A 13,311-nucleotide genomic window follows, 5' to 3' on the forward strand; every position below is an offset into this window, starting at 1 on the left:
CAGGTGCCATATGTAGTTCATTTCCTATCTTCTCCCCTGAGCAGCCGCCAACCAGGAATTTAAGCCAGTGGCCTTCCATTGTGCTGCTGCACCAGCCCCCATCTGATGAGGTAACCGGGAAGGTCCCTGGTGCTGGTGTGTGCTGGGCTGTTTAGGGAATGAGGAAGGGAAGCAGCCCAGGACAGAGCCCCAGGCCTCACGACAACTTCCAATCAGTCTTGTTTATTGCCAAATGCATAATGTTGACAGCTGTCAGCAGCAGCAGGTCACACTGCAGGCACACCCAGTATCACTCACCACGCCCGGAAGCACTGTGAGAATCTTTCAAGGCCTCAGCCAGAAAGGCCTCAGGCACCTTCAACTGCACCACATCAATTCTGTCCTGTGACCAAATCTTCTAAGGCATTTGTTCCAGTTCACTCTCTCATCTCATCCCTGTGGCCTCTTGGACTTCAACTTTTCTCAGCCATGTTCAACTGAGACCTGGACCCATTCCATTCCATCTACAACATCTATTAAGCATAAAGAACACACATAGCTTTTACCTTGAAGTTAGGACAAGGCGGCTCAGCACCTGTGGCTCAAGCGGCTAACGCACCAGCCACATACACCTGAGCTGGTGGGTTCAAATCCAGCCCGGGCCCACCAAACAACAATAACGGCTACAACCAAAAAATAGCCGGGCATTGTAGCAGACACCTGTAGTCCCAGCTACTTGGGAGGCGGAAGCAGGAGAATCGCTTGAGCCCAGGAGTTGGAGGTTGCTGTGAGCTATGATGCCACAGCCCTCTACCCAGGTCGACAGCTTGAGGCTCTGTCTCAAAAAAAAAAAAAAAAAAAGGATAGGGCAGTGCCTATAGCTCAGCGGGTAGGGCACCAGCCCCATATACTGAGGGTGGCAAGTTCAAACCTGGCCCCGGCCAAACTGCAACAACAACAACATAAAAATAGCCAGGTGTTGTGGTGGGTGCCTGTAGTCCCAGCTACTCAGGAAGCTGAGGCAAGAGAATTGCCTAAGCCCAGAAGTTGGAGGTTGCTGTGAGCTGTGACGCCACAGCACCCTACTGAGAGTGATAAAGTGAGACTCTGTTTCTAAAAAAAAAAAAAAAAAAGATAGGACAATGCATTTTTTAAAAAAGAAAAGGAATTTATCTCACCTAGAAATGCTCACACTTTAGAAGAGAAGGAAAGATAGAAAATAGAAGCTGTAGCTGCTCAGCAATGCACATGGGGGCACTGTCCAGCCCACAAGAGACAACAGCTTCTGCAGGGGCAGAGATGGGCAGAGGAAAGCCAGGCTGGACATGGCATCTGAATGAAGGCTGCACCTGATGACCATCCAACAAGCAGAGTAGGAGAGGGACCCAGACACTGACCTGTGGGCAAACGCTCAGGGGCAGAAAAACAAACCATGTCACTCCTGAACCAATTTTGACAAAGCTAAAATTGGTGCTGAGGGTTTGGGGAAAGAGGTTTGGGACAAGCAATCCCTGTGGCCCACCAGGCACCCAGCCCTTCTTCCAAGTTAACTGATCGCCAGTTGTGTTTGGTGATCAGACTGCCCAGGGTCAGGATATGGGTCCTGCTTAGTCTGAGATTCCTAAAGGTCCTGAACCTGCTTTCCCTGCCTCCTTGAGCAAGACCACGTCTGCCACTCAACTTCAGCCCCAGTTCAGCTAGGGGGCACTCCTAAGAGCTCTGCTTTCCTGGCTGAGGGGTGGGGGCAGCCAGTCCAGACTTCTGCTCCTGCCCTGCACCATGACTGAGCCCAGCAGCTGGCATGGAGCCGTCCATCAGGAACTTCACCTACCCAAGGTCCCATCCTGCAGGCCATATGAGCCCCCGTAGCTCCCAGCCATGAACAGTGGCCCCCTCCCGCCTTAACCCTGCCCTCTGCAGCGGTGGAGCATGGTCCGTGCAAGTTCCTGGTGTCCTCCGGCCCAAAGGCCCCTGCCTCAGCTTCAGTGTAGGGGCATCATTCCCCTCTCTGCCCCACAGGTGAACAGGAGGCCAGGCCCTCACTGGGACATACTAAGTTTATCTACAACCATTAGAAAGTTAGACTATTTTCTTTCATTAGCAGTGTTGTGAGTAGTAGCTATTTTAAGTCATCTACTACCACTAATTTAAGACACTATGCTGGACTAAGTTATTTCACACTAGTGTATTCAGGGGTTCCATTTTCAGTCCTCGATAGATTTTGTGTATTCCTCATACTCTTCTTCGCTCATTAGCTCATCTAGTTCTGAAGAGTTACTCAGCATCATCTTGGTCAGCCAGCCGTCTTCGTAGCAAGATTTGTTGACGAATCCTGAATTTTCTGCCAGAGCTTCATTAATTATAGTTGCTTCTCCTGATAAAGGAGAACAGGTTCCCCTAGCAGCTTTCACACTTTCCAAAGCACCTACCTCATTTTATTTGTTTAGTACCAACTTCAGGCAGACAATAGTAAACAACATCCCCAAAGCTTCCTGTGCAAAATTGCTATTTCCACACAACACCATTTTCCACTATTATCCATTCTTCTTTCTCCTTGAATTTACACACTGAGAGCAGAGTGGGTCCCAGTGCAGCACCCTGTGCCAAGTTCTCAGCATACCAAGAATCATCTCGCTCCTCCTCCATCACTCTATTAATTGATTTCTATTTTAATTTTGTTGTGGTCTGAAAGCACACATTGCATGATTTCTATTATTTTAAATTAGTTAAGGTGTGTTTTATGGTCCAGAATTTGGTCTATTTTAACATGCTATCAGAACTTGAGAAGAATGGCTCAGCACCTGTAGCTCAGTGGTTAGGGTGCCGGCCACATGCACCAGGGCTGGCAGGTTTGAACCAACCCTGGGCCTGTTAAACAACAATGACAACTACAACAAAAAAGTAGCTGGGCGTTGTGGCAGGGGCCTGTAGTCTCAGCTACTTGGGAGGCTGAGGTGAGAGAATCGCTTAAGCCCAAGAGTTTGAGGTTGCTGTGTTTTGTTTTTGTTTTTTGGCAAATACAAAGGCTTTACTCACTTCTACCTTTAGAGCACAAAAAATGATGTGTAAAAGGCACCCCTTCCCACTCCCCCCAAGTTCAGTGTGCGCTCCAGTGCTGGCTGTCCAGGGAAGGCTGCTGTCCACTGCCATGGCCCTCAGGAAGACAGCTGACCTGAGCAAGCCTCAGCCTTTGAACATGGCACAGCTGGCACACAGCACTTTCTTGTAAACATCACTGCAGTCCACGAGGCCACAAAGGGCAGGCCACGGTGCCGCAGCCCCAGCAGGTGCGCACCCACTGCTCACACAGAGCCCATTCACACTGGCCACAGACAGCCTTCCCGTCCACAGCTTGAATGTACGAAGAGCAGGCGATGGATGCTGCCCCACGTGGGTCAGCTTCAGAGGCCTGCCCAGCCTCCTGGTCAAGCGGCCATCAGGTTCAATCAGCATTTGCCCACTTGCAGCCCTCGGGGCCCCCCCTGGGCCACAGCACTCTACTGAGGGCAACATAGTAAGACTATCAAAAAAAAAAAAAAAAACTTGAGAAGAATATGTATTCTGCTGTAATTAAATAGTCTATTATTAAATTTTTGATTTGTAGGTGTTTCTATTTGTTATTCTTATTTTTTGTAATTGGTTTTTTCATATTTCATAATAATTACTAAATAGTTAAATAGTCAATTATATCAAGCTGATTAATGGTTTTGTTGCATTTAAATGTGTCCTTATAGATTTTCTGCCTGCTGGTTTTGTCCATTTTTGACAAAGAGGTATTGAATTCTCTGGCTATGACACCGGGCCCCTCTGTTTTGCCTCCTGTAGTTGTATGTTTTAAATAAAAAATAAATATATTGCCAGCTTGTAGAGACCTGGGGGACCCAGCATTGTCTATAAACTTTCATTATCATTTTTCTACAAATGCTGCCACTGCCATCAGAGTCCTCATGCTTCCTCTTGCTGAAGCTGTCAGTTCTTCAATCTCAGCATTTAATTTATGTATTACCTGTCCCATTGTTTCTTGGCCTTTACTAGCATTTAAAGATATGGTACTTGCCATCAGTCCTTCAAGTTAACTGCTAAGGCTGACTCCTTTCACAGTGATCATGGCTTCTTGAGTCAAAATAGTTTTTTCTGGATCCTGAGGATGTGGTTTGTATATATGCCTCTCATCTACTGAAACCATATTTGTAAATGAAATATTAGTAGATTTAAGTTCCATTGTCTTCTCCGTAAAAAGTAACAAGTAAATCCCTGCAATTAACTTTATCAGCTGTAGGGTTATTCTAGTTAGCAGGAATGCAAGCACAGCAAGAACCTTGACAAGACTGTTTGCCTTATTTTCATGAGATTTATGACTGTAACACTTATGTATGAAATAAATACAGAGCCAGCCTGATACTCGGGCAGCATACTGGAAGCCTCATGAAGAAGGGCGCGCCCCTCCCAAGCCCCACTGCTCTTAAAACTGTCTCTTTCGGGGAGGCAGAGCAAGATGGCGGCTGAGTAACAGCTTCCTTGCATCTGGGCACCGTGAGTCTGGGGAGATAGGACTCCAGGCATCTCTGGCTGGTGGGATCTGCCTATCATCACCCCTGAGAGGAGTCAGAGAGAGACTTCTGCACCCCAAGAGGAGGACTAAAACAGTGGAAAAACGGCAAGTGGTCGCGTGTGTTCAATCCGTCAAACCCGCCTGCAACTGTAAGTTCAGTAGCAGCGAGACTGCAAACCAGAAAGACCTTACCTGTGAACTGTTTTGGTGTCTTTGGACTTGGCACTCAGTTGAACTGCCTGGGGGAGAGCCTGAGCAGGAGTGCGGAGAACATTGGCCGTGGTCTAGGGCCCCTTTCTGAGCCGCTGAGCCAGACAGAGCTAATAGTGTTTGGCTGTGGGTCAGAGGGAGCCATTGTGAGCGATCTGCCCCGGCAAGCTCGGCCCTCAGGGTGGCAGAGCTAGAAGTGGGTGGGAGCTGGTAACCCAGCGACCAAGTAGCCTAATGGCGGGGTCTGAGCCGCCTTGCAGCCCTAACTCTCAGGGGCAGAGTGAGACCAGTTTTGGCACATTGGGTAAGAGGACACCCACTTCAGCATTGATTCCAGTGACAAGCACTTTCCCGGGAAAGCTTCTGCTCAGCAAGTGAACAAGTTCAAAGTGCCTTTTAAGTGGGCTGAAGAGAGATTTAGGGTGTCTACCTGCTGGGGTTTGAGAAATCAGCAGCCTCCAGTCGTATCAGAACTGTGATTAACATCTCATACCCCAGAAGACCACATGTTGCCCAGACAGTATTCAATAACATATACATACTGCTTTGTTTTTGGTTGTGTTTTTTTTCTTTTTTTTTTTTGGTTTGGTTCTTCTTTTTGTTTAGCTCGATGTTGTTGATGTTGTTTTGTTTTTTAAGTTCAACCTTTTCCATACAGATCCTTTTTCTTTCTCAATTTTTCTAGTTTAATTATAATTTCCCATTGCTGCCTTTTTCAATAATTAGAACTTCATTTTTGCTAGTGTTTCTACTGCTATTATTTGGTTTTCCACCCAATTTTATCCCATAAAGTTTTCTGTTTGCTTGTTTTAGTTTGATTTATAGCATTTTTGTCTTTCCTCTCTATTTGGTGGAGGTGGGGTACTGTGTCTGATCAGGTTAGCAAAGAGCTGCTGACCTCAAGGAAACCACCCAATTGGGCACCCCCAGAAGGTGGGGTTTTTTTAAGGTTGTGTCACAGTACCCTACTGTACACCTATATTGCTCTATCTCCCTCTTTCTGTGCCTCTCTTCTTTTTGTCAATATTCCTTTTACCCACCCCCTCTCCTTTCTCTATCTTTCTTTTTTTTCTTATCACTCGGTCCTCCTTTCTTTCATCCCTTTTTTGCTCTTCAACCTTCTCACCCTTCTGGTCCTGTAACCCTTAGTCCACAGGCACGAGAACTTAAAGAGCAAAAGGAAGTGAAAGGAAAATTAGGGCAAGGAAACAGATAAAAGAAATCACTCATGAGGAAGAATCAGCAGAAAACTCCAGGCAACATGAAGAACCAGTCCAGAACAACCCTGCCAAGGGACCATGAGGTAGCTACTGCAGAGGATTCCACCTATAAAGAAATGTTAGGAATGACAGAAAGGGAATTTAGAATACACATGTTGAAAACAATGAAAGAAATGATGGAAACAATGAAGGAAACTGCTAATAAAGTGGAAAATAACCAAAAGGAAATCCAAAAACAGAATAAAATAAGAGATGAACGATATGAAGAATATAAAAAGGATATAGCAGAGCTGAAGGAACTGAAACAGTCAATTAGGTAACTTAAAGATGCAATGGAAAGTATCAGCAACAAGTTAGACCATGCAGAAGAAAGAATTTCAGAGGTAGAAGACAAAGTTCTTCAGATAACTCAGATAGTAAAAGAGGCAGAAAAGAAGAGAGAGAAAGCAGAACGATCACTGTCAGAATTATGGGACTTTATGAAGCGTTCCAACATACGAGTTATAGGAATTCCAGAAGGGGAAGAAGAATGCCCCAGAGGAATTGAAGCCATACTAGAGAATATTATAAAAGAAAATTTCCCAAATATCACCAAAGATTCTGACACACTGCTTTCAGAGGGATATCGGACCCAGGTCGCCTCAACTCTAACCAAGCTTCTCCAAGACACATTGTGATGAACCTGTCCAAAGTCAAGACAAAAGAAAAGATTCTGCAAGCTGCCAGGAGTAAGCACCAGTTGACCTACAGAGGCAAATCCATCAGAGTGACCACAGACTTCTCTAATGAAACTTTCCAAGCAAGAAGACAATGGTCATCTACCTTTAATCTACTTAAACAGAACAATTTCCAGCCCAGAATTCTGTACCCTGCTAAGCTAAGCTTAAAAATTGATGGAGAAATCAAATCATTTACGGATATACAAACATTGAGGAAATTCGCCACAACAAGACCAGGAATTCGCCACAACCTCTACAGGAAATACTTCAACCTGTTCTGCACACTGACCACCACAATGGATCAGCAGCAAAGTAAGAACTCAGAAATTAAAGGACAGAACCTAACCTCCACACTGATGCAAAAGATAAAACTAAGCAATGGACTCTCACCAAATAAAACGAATAGAATACTACCACACTGATCAATTATCTCAATAAATGTTAATGGCTTGAATTCCCCACTGAAGAGGCATAGATTGGTTGACTAGATTAAAAAACACAAGCCATCCATTTGCTGTCTGCAACAAACACACCTGGCTTCAAAACACAAATTAAAGCTCCGAGTCAAGGGTTGGAAGACAATTTTTCAGGCAAATGGAATTCAGAAGAAAAGAGGAGTTGCAATCTTATTTTCAGATACATGTGGATTTAAAGCAACTAAAGTCAAAAAAGGCAAAGATGGTCACTTTATATTGGTCAAGGGAAAAATACAACAAGAAGACATTTCAATTCTAAATATTTATGCACCCAATTTAAATGCTCCCAGATTCTTCAAACAGACCTTACTCAGTCTGAGCAATATGATATCTCATAATACCATAATAACAGGGGACTTTAACACTCCTCTTACAGAGCTGGACAGATCCTCTAAACAGAAATTAAACAAAGATATAAGAGATTTAAATGAGACCCTAGAACAACTGTGCTTGATAGACGCATATAGAACACTCCATCCCAAAGATAAAGAATACACATTCTTCTCATCACCCCATGGAACATTCTCCAAAATTGATCATATCCTGGGACACAAAACAAATATGAACAGAATCAAAAGAATTGAAATTCTACCTTGTACCTTCTCAGACCTTAAGGCAGTAAAGGTGGAACTCAACTCTAACAAAAATGCTCGACCCCACCCAAAGGCAAGGAAATTAAACAATCTTCTGTTGAATAACAGATGGGTGCAGGAAGAAATAAAACAGGAAATCATTAACTTCCTTGAGCATAACAACAATGAAGACACAAGCTACCAAAACCTGTGGGATACTGCAAAAGCAGTTTTGACAGGAAAATTCATCACTTTAGATGCCTACATTCGAAAAACAGAAAGAGAGCACATCAACAATCTCACAAGAGATCTTATGGAATTGGAAAAAGAAGAACAATCTAAGCCTAAACTCAGTAGAAGAAAAGAAATATCCAAAATCAAATCAGAGCTCAATGAAATTGAAAACAAAAGAATCATTCAGAAAATTAATGAAACAAGGAGTTGGTTATTTGAAAAAATAAATAAAATAGATAAACCATTGGCCAGCCTAATGAGAAATAGAAAAGTAAAATCTCTAGTAACCTCAATCAGAAATGATAAAGGGGAAATAACAACTGATCCCACAGAGATACAAGAGATCATCTCTGAATACTATCAGAAACTCTATGCCCAGAAATTTGACAATGTGAAGGAAATGGATCAATATTTGGAATCACACCCTCTCCCTAGACTCAGCCAGGAAGAAATAGAGCTCCTGAACAGACCAATTTCAAGCACTGAGATCAAAGAAACAATAAAAAATCTTCCAACCAAAAAATGCCCTGGTCCAAATGGCTTCACACCAGAATTCTATCAAACCTTCAAGGAAGAGCTTATTCCTGTACTGCAGAAATTATTCCAAAAAATTGAGGAAGAAGGAATCTTCCCCAACACATTCTATGAAGCAAACATCACCCTGATACCAAAACCAGGAAAAGACCCAACCAAAAAGGAGAATTTCAGACCAGTCTCACTCATGAATATAGATGCAAAAATTCTCAACAAAATCCTAGCCAATAGATTACAGCTTATCATCAAAAAAGTCATTCATCATGATCAAGTAAGCTTCATCCCAGGGATGCAAGGCTGGTTTAACATACGCAAGTCCATAAACGTTATCCACCATATTAACAGAGGCAAAAATAAAGATCATATGATCCTCTCAATAGATGCAGAAAAAGCATTTGATAAAATCCAGCATCCTTTTCTAATTAGAACACTGAAGAGTATAGCCATCGGTGGCACATTTCTAAATCTGATTGAAGCTATCTATGACAAACCCACAGCTAATATTTTACTGAATGGAGTAAAACTGAAAGCTTTCCCTCTTAGAACTGGAACCAGACAAGGTTGTCCTCTGTCACCTTTACTATTCAATGTAGTGCTGGAAGTTCTAGCCAATATAATTAGGCAAGAGAAGGAAATAAAGGGAATCCAAATGGGAGCAGAGGAGGTCAAATTCTCCCTCTTTGCTGACGACATGATCTTATACTTAGAGAACCCCAAAGACTCAACCACAAGACTCCTAGAAGTCATCAAAAAATACAGTAATGTTTCAGGATATAAAAGCAATGTCCACAAGTCAGTAGCCTTTGTGTACACCAATAACAGTCAAGATGTGAAGCTAATTAAGGACACAACTCCCTTCACCATAGTTTCAAAGAAAATGAAATATCTAGGAATATACCTAACAAAGGAGGTGAAGGACCTCTATAAAGAAAACTATGAAATCCTCAGAAAGGAAATAGCAGAGGATATTAACAAATAGAAGAACATACCATGCTCATGGATGGGAAGAATCAACATTGTTAAAATGTCTATACTTCCCAAAGCTATCTACCTATTCAATGCCATTCCTATCAAAATACCAACATCATACTTTCAAGAGTTGGAAAAAATGATTCTGCGTTTTGTATGGAACCAGAAAAAAAACGTATAGCTAAGGCAGTTCTTAGTAACAAAAATAAAGCTGGGGGCATCAGCATACCAGATTTTTGTCTGTATTACAAAGCCATAGTGCTCAAGACAGCATGGCACTGGCACAAAAACAGAGACATAGACACTTGGAAACGAATTGAAAACCAAGAAATGAAACTAACATCTTACAACCACCCTATCTTCGATAAACCAAACAAGAACATACCTTGGGGGAAAGACTCCCTATTCAATAAATGGTGTTGGGAGAACTGGATGTCTACATGTAAAAGACTGAAACTGGACCCACACCTTTCCCCACTCACAAAAATTGATTCAAGATGGATAAAGGACTTAAATTTAAGGCATGAAACAATAAAAATCCTCCAAGAAAGCATAGGAAAAACACTGGAAGATATTGGCCTGGGGAAAGACTTCATGAAGAAGACTGCCATGGAAATTGCAACAACAATAAAAATAAACAAATGGGACTTCATTAAACTGAAAAGCTTCTGTACAGCTAAGGAGACAATAACCAAAGCAAAGAGACAACCTACACAATGGGAAAGGATATTTGTATATTTTCAATCAGACAAAAGCTTGATAACTAGGATCTATAGAGAACTCAAATTAATCCACATGTAAAAAGCCAACAATCCCATATATCAATGGGCAAGAGACATGAATAGAACTTTCTCTAAAGACGACAGACGAATGGCTAACAAACACATGAAAAAATGTTCATCATCTCTATATATTAGAGAAATGCAAATCAAAACAACCCTGAGATATCATCTAACCCCAGTGAGAATGGCCCACATCACAAAATCTCAAAACTGCAGATGCTAGCGTGGATGTGGAGAGAAGGGAACACTTTTACACTGCTGGTGGGACTGCAAACTAGTACAACCTTTCTGGAAGGAAGTATGGAGAAACCTCAAAGTACTCAAGCTAGACCTCCCATTTGATCCTGCAATCCCATTACTGGGCATCTACCCAGAAGGAAAAAAATCCTTTTATCATAAGGACACTTGTACTAGACTGTTTATTGCAGCTCAATTTACAATCACCAAAATGTGGAAACAGCCTAAATGCCCACCAACCCATGAATGGATTAACAAGCTGTGGTATATGTATACCATGAATATATACTATTCAGCCATTAAAAAAAATGGAGACTTTACATCTTTCATATTAACCTGGATGGAAGTGGAAGACATAATTCTTAATAAAGCATCACAAGAATGGAGAAGCATGAATCCTATGTACTCAATTTTGATATGAGGACAATTAAGGTTATGGGGGGGGAAGCAGAAAGAGGGACGGAGGGAGGGGGGTGGGGCCTTGGTGTGTGTCACACTTTATGGGGGCAAGACATGATTGCAAGAGGGACTTTACCTAACAATTGCAATCAGTGTAACCTGGCTTATTGTACCCTCAAGGAATCCCCAACAATAAAAGAAAAAAAAGAAATGTAAACTGAACGTGTAAGAAGCTACTGAGTTTCTTTTCTTCACATGGATGGAGCTGGAACATATTCTTCTTAGTAAAGTATCTTAAGAATGGAAGAAAAAGTATCCAATGTACTCAGCCCTACTATGAAACTAATTTATGGCTTTCACATGGAAGCTATAACCCAGTTACAACCTAAGAATAGGGGGAGGAGGGAAAGGGAGGGGAGAGAGGAGGGAGGTGGGCAGAGGGAGGGGGATTGGTGGGATTACACCTGCGGTGCATCTTACAAGGGTATATGTGAAACTTAGTAAATGTGGAATGTAAATGTCTTGGCACAATAACTAAGAAAATGCCAGGAAGGCTGTTAACCAGTGTGATGAAAATGTGTCAGACGGTCTATGAAACCAGTGTATGGTGCCCCATGATCACATTAATGTACACTGCTATGATTTAATAAAAAAAAATTATAAATTCAAAAAAAAAACTATCTCTTTGTCTGTGTCCATTATTTCTCTATATTAATATTCTATAACTCCTACTAATAATTTTCCAGTCTCCTCGCACCACCAGGCCACAAGGAAGTAAACCCACTGCATGTTGAGGCTGGTCCATGACACTTTTGGCAAATCTTCAAGCTCATGATCCTTTCCTTGGTTATGTCCAATCTACTGATGAGCCTGTTGAAGGCATTCTTCACCTCTGATACAGTGTTTTTTTATTTCTAGCATATCCATCTCATTCTTTCTTAGAGTTTCTATATTTCTTTCTATATTACTCACCTGGTCTTGCATGTTGTCCATTTTTCCACTATTGCCTTTGGCATATTAATCATAATTATTTTAAATTCCGAGTCTTAAATAGCCAGGCGTTGTGGTGGGCACCTGTAGTCCCAGCTACTTGGGAGGCTGAGGTGAGAGAATTGCTTGCGCCCAAGAGTTGGAGGTTGCGGTGAGCTATGATGCTCGACACTCTACCAAGGGTGACAAAGTAAGACTCTGTCTCAATAAAAAAATAAAATAATAAAATAAAAATAAATTCCCAGTCTTTTTCTTATATACTCTGGATTATACATTTATTACAACTTCATGAAGCTTATAACAAACACAAAATGCCAAACTGGAATTTATTGATAATTCTTACAGGAAGGACAAAACTATTACCAACACTTGCAACATTGCCCTGCTGTAAAATTCTTAGAAACAGCTGGGATACTAAGATAACTGAATATTTGTAGCTCTAATAAAAAGTACTGAAATTATTATTTAAGGATACTGAACAGCACCGGAGAAAAATGAAGAGAAATATCAGTAGAGCTATCAAGTAGGAAAACAGTGATTTCCTTGATTAATATATTTTTACTGTGTTCAAATGCTTCTTCTTACTAGGGAAAAAAAACTTGTGCTTTTTACTGTCATCTCATCTTCTTATTCCAGAAAGCCTAAACCTACATGTAGCTTCTCCTGGTTAAATTCAGGCACCACAACTGCCTTTGGTTGGTATCTCCTGGCTCCCCACTTTCCCAATCACAGTTGTCATGAGTCTTGAGAACCAGAGAGCAGAAAAGGGAAATCCCTGCTCTGCAAAGCAATAGTGGAACTCAGTTCATTCCCGGAATAGAATCATGTTTTCAAACAGAAAACTCAGCTGGACCCCACACAGCACTCTCTGCAAGAAGCCAGAGGAGCTCATTTCTCCAAAGTTGTCTACACCCAGAAAAGTAGTCCACACCTTGAAGTTTCACACCCCAAAAAAGAAAAGCTTGTCCATACGGATGACAGTGCTGAATCTGGAGGTCAAGGGAGGCCACAGGGGTTTATTCTCCACTCTGGCTACACAGTACAACCACCCAGAGAAGTCTTTTGAAAAACCCTAATGCCCCCACTGCCACCCTAGGCCAATTTAATCAGACTACCTGGGCATAGGGCCTGGGCATAGGTATTTTTTAAGGCCTGCCTCAGGTAGTTTGGTTTTATTTAATTGACAAGGAAAACTTGTATATACTTATTTATGGTGTACAAAATGATGTTTTGATATATATATATATACACACATTGTGAAAGGGCTAAATCAAGCTAATTAACATATATATTACCTCATATATAATTTTTTGTGATGAGAACTCCTTTTTTTTCTAGAGACAGAGTCTCACTTTACTGCCCTCGGTAGAGTGCCGTGGCATCACACAGCTCACAGCAACCTCCAGCTCTTGGGCTTATGTGATTCTTTTGCCTCAGC

The 13,311-nt window shown here is 42.0% G+C and overlaps 1 pseudogene; it reads right to left on the reverse strand.

Annotated features, from left to right (window-relative positions):
• Positions 1 to 3,886: 3,886 nt before the first annotated feature.
• LOC128585808 (PRELI domain containing protein 3B-like) overlaps positions 3,887 to 13,311 on the reverse strand; it is a 122,932-nt pseudogene continuing 113,507 nt past the window's right edge.

The sequence above is a fragment of the Nycticebus coucang genome, chromosome 5 (genome assembly GCF_027406575.1).
Source record: "Nycticebus coucang isolate mNycCou1 chromosome 5, mNycCou1.pri, whole genome shotgun sequence".
Classification (NCBI taxonomy): Eukaryota; Metazoa; Chordata; class Mammalia; order Primates; family Lorisidae; genus Nycticebus; species Nycticebus coucang.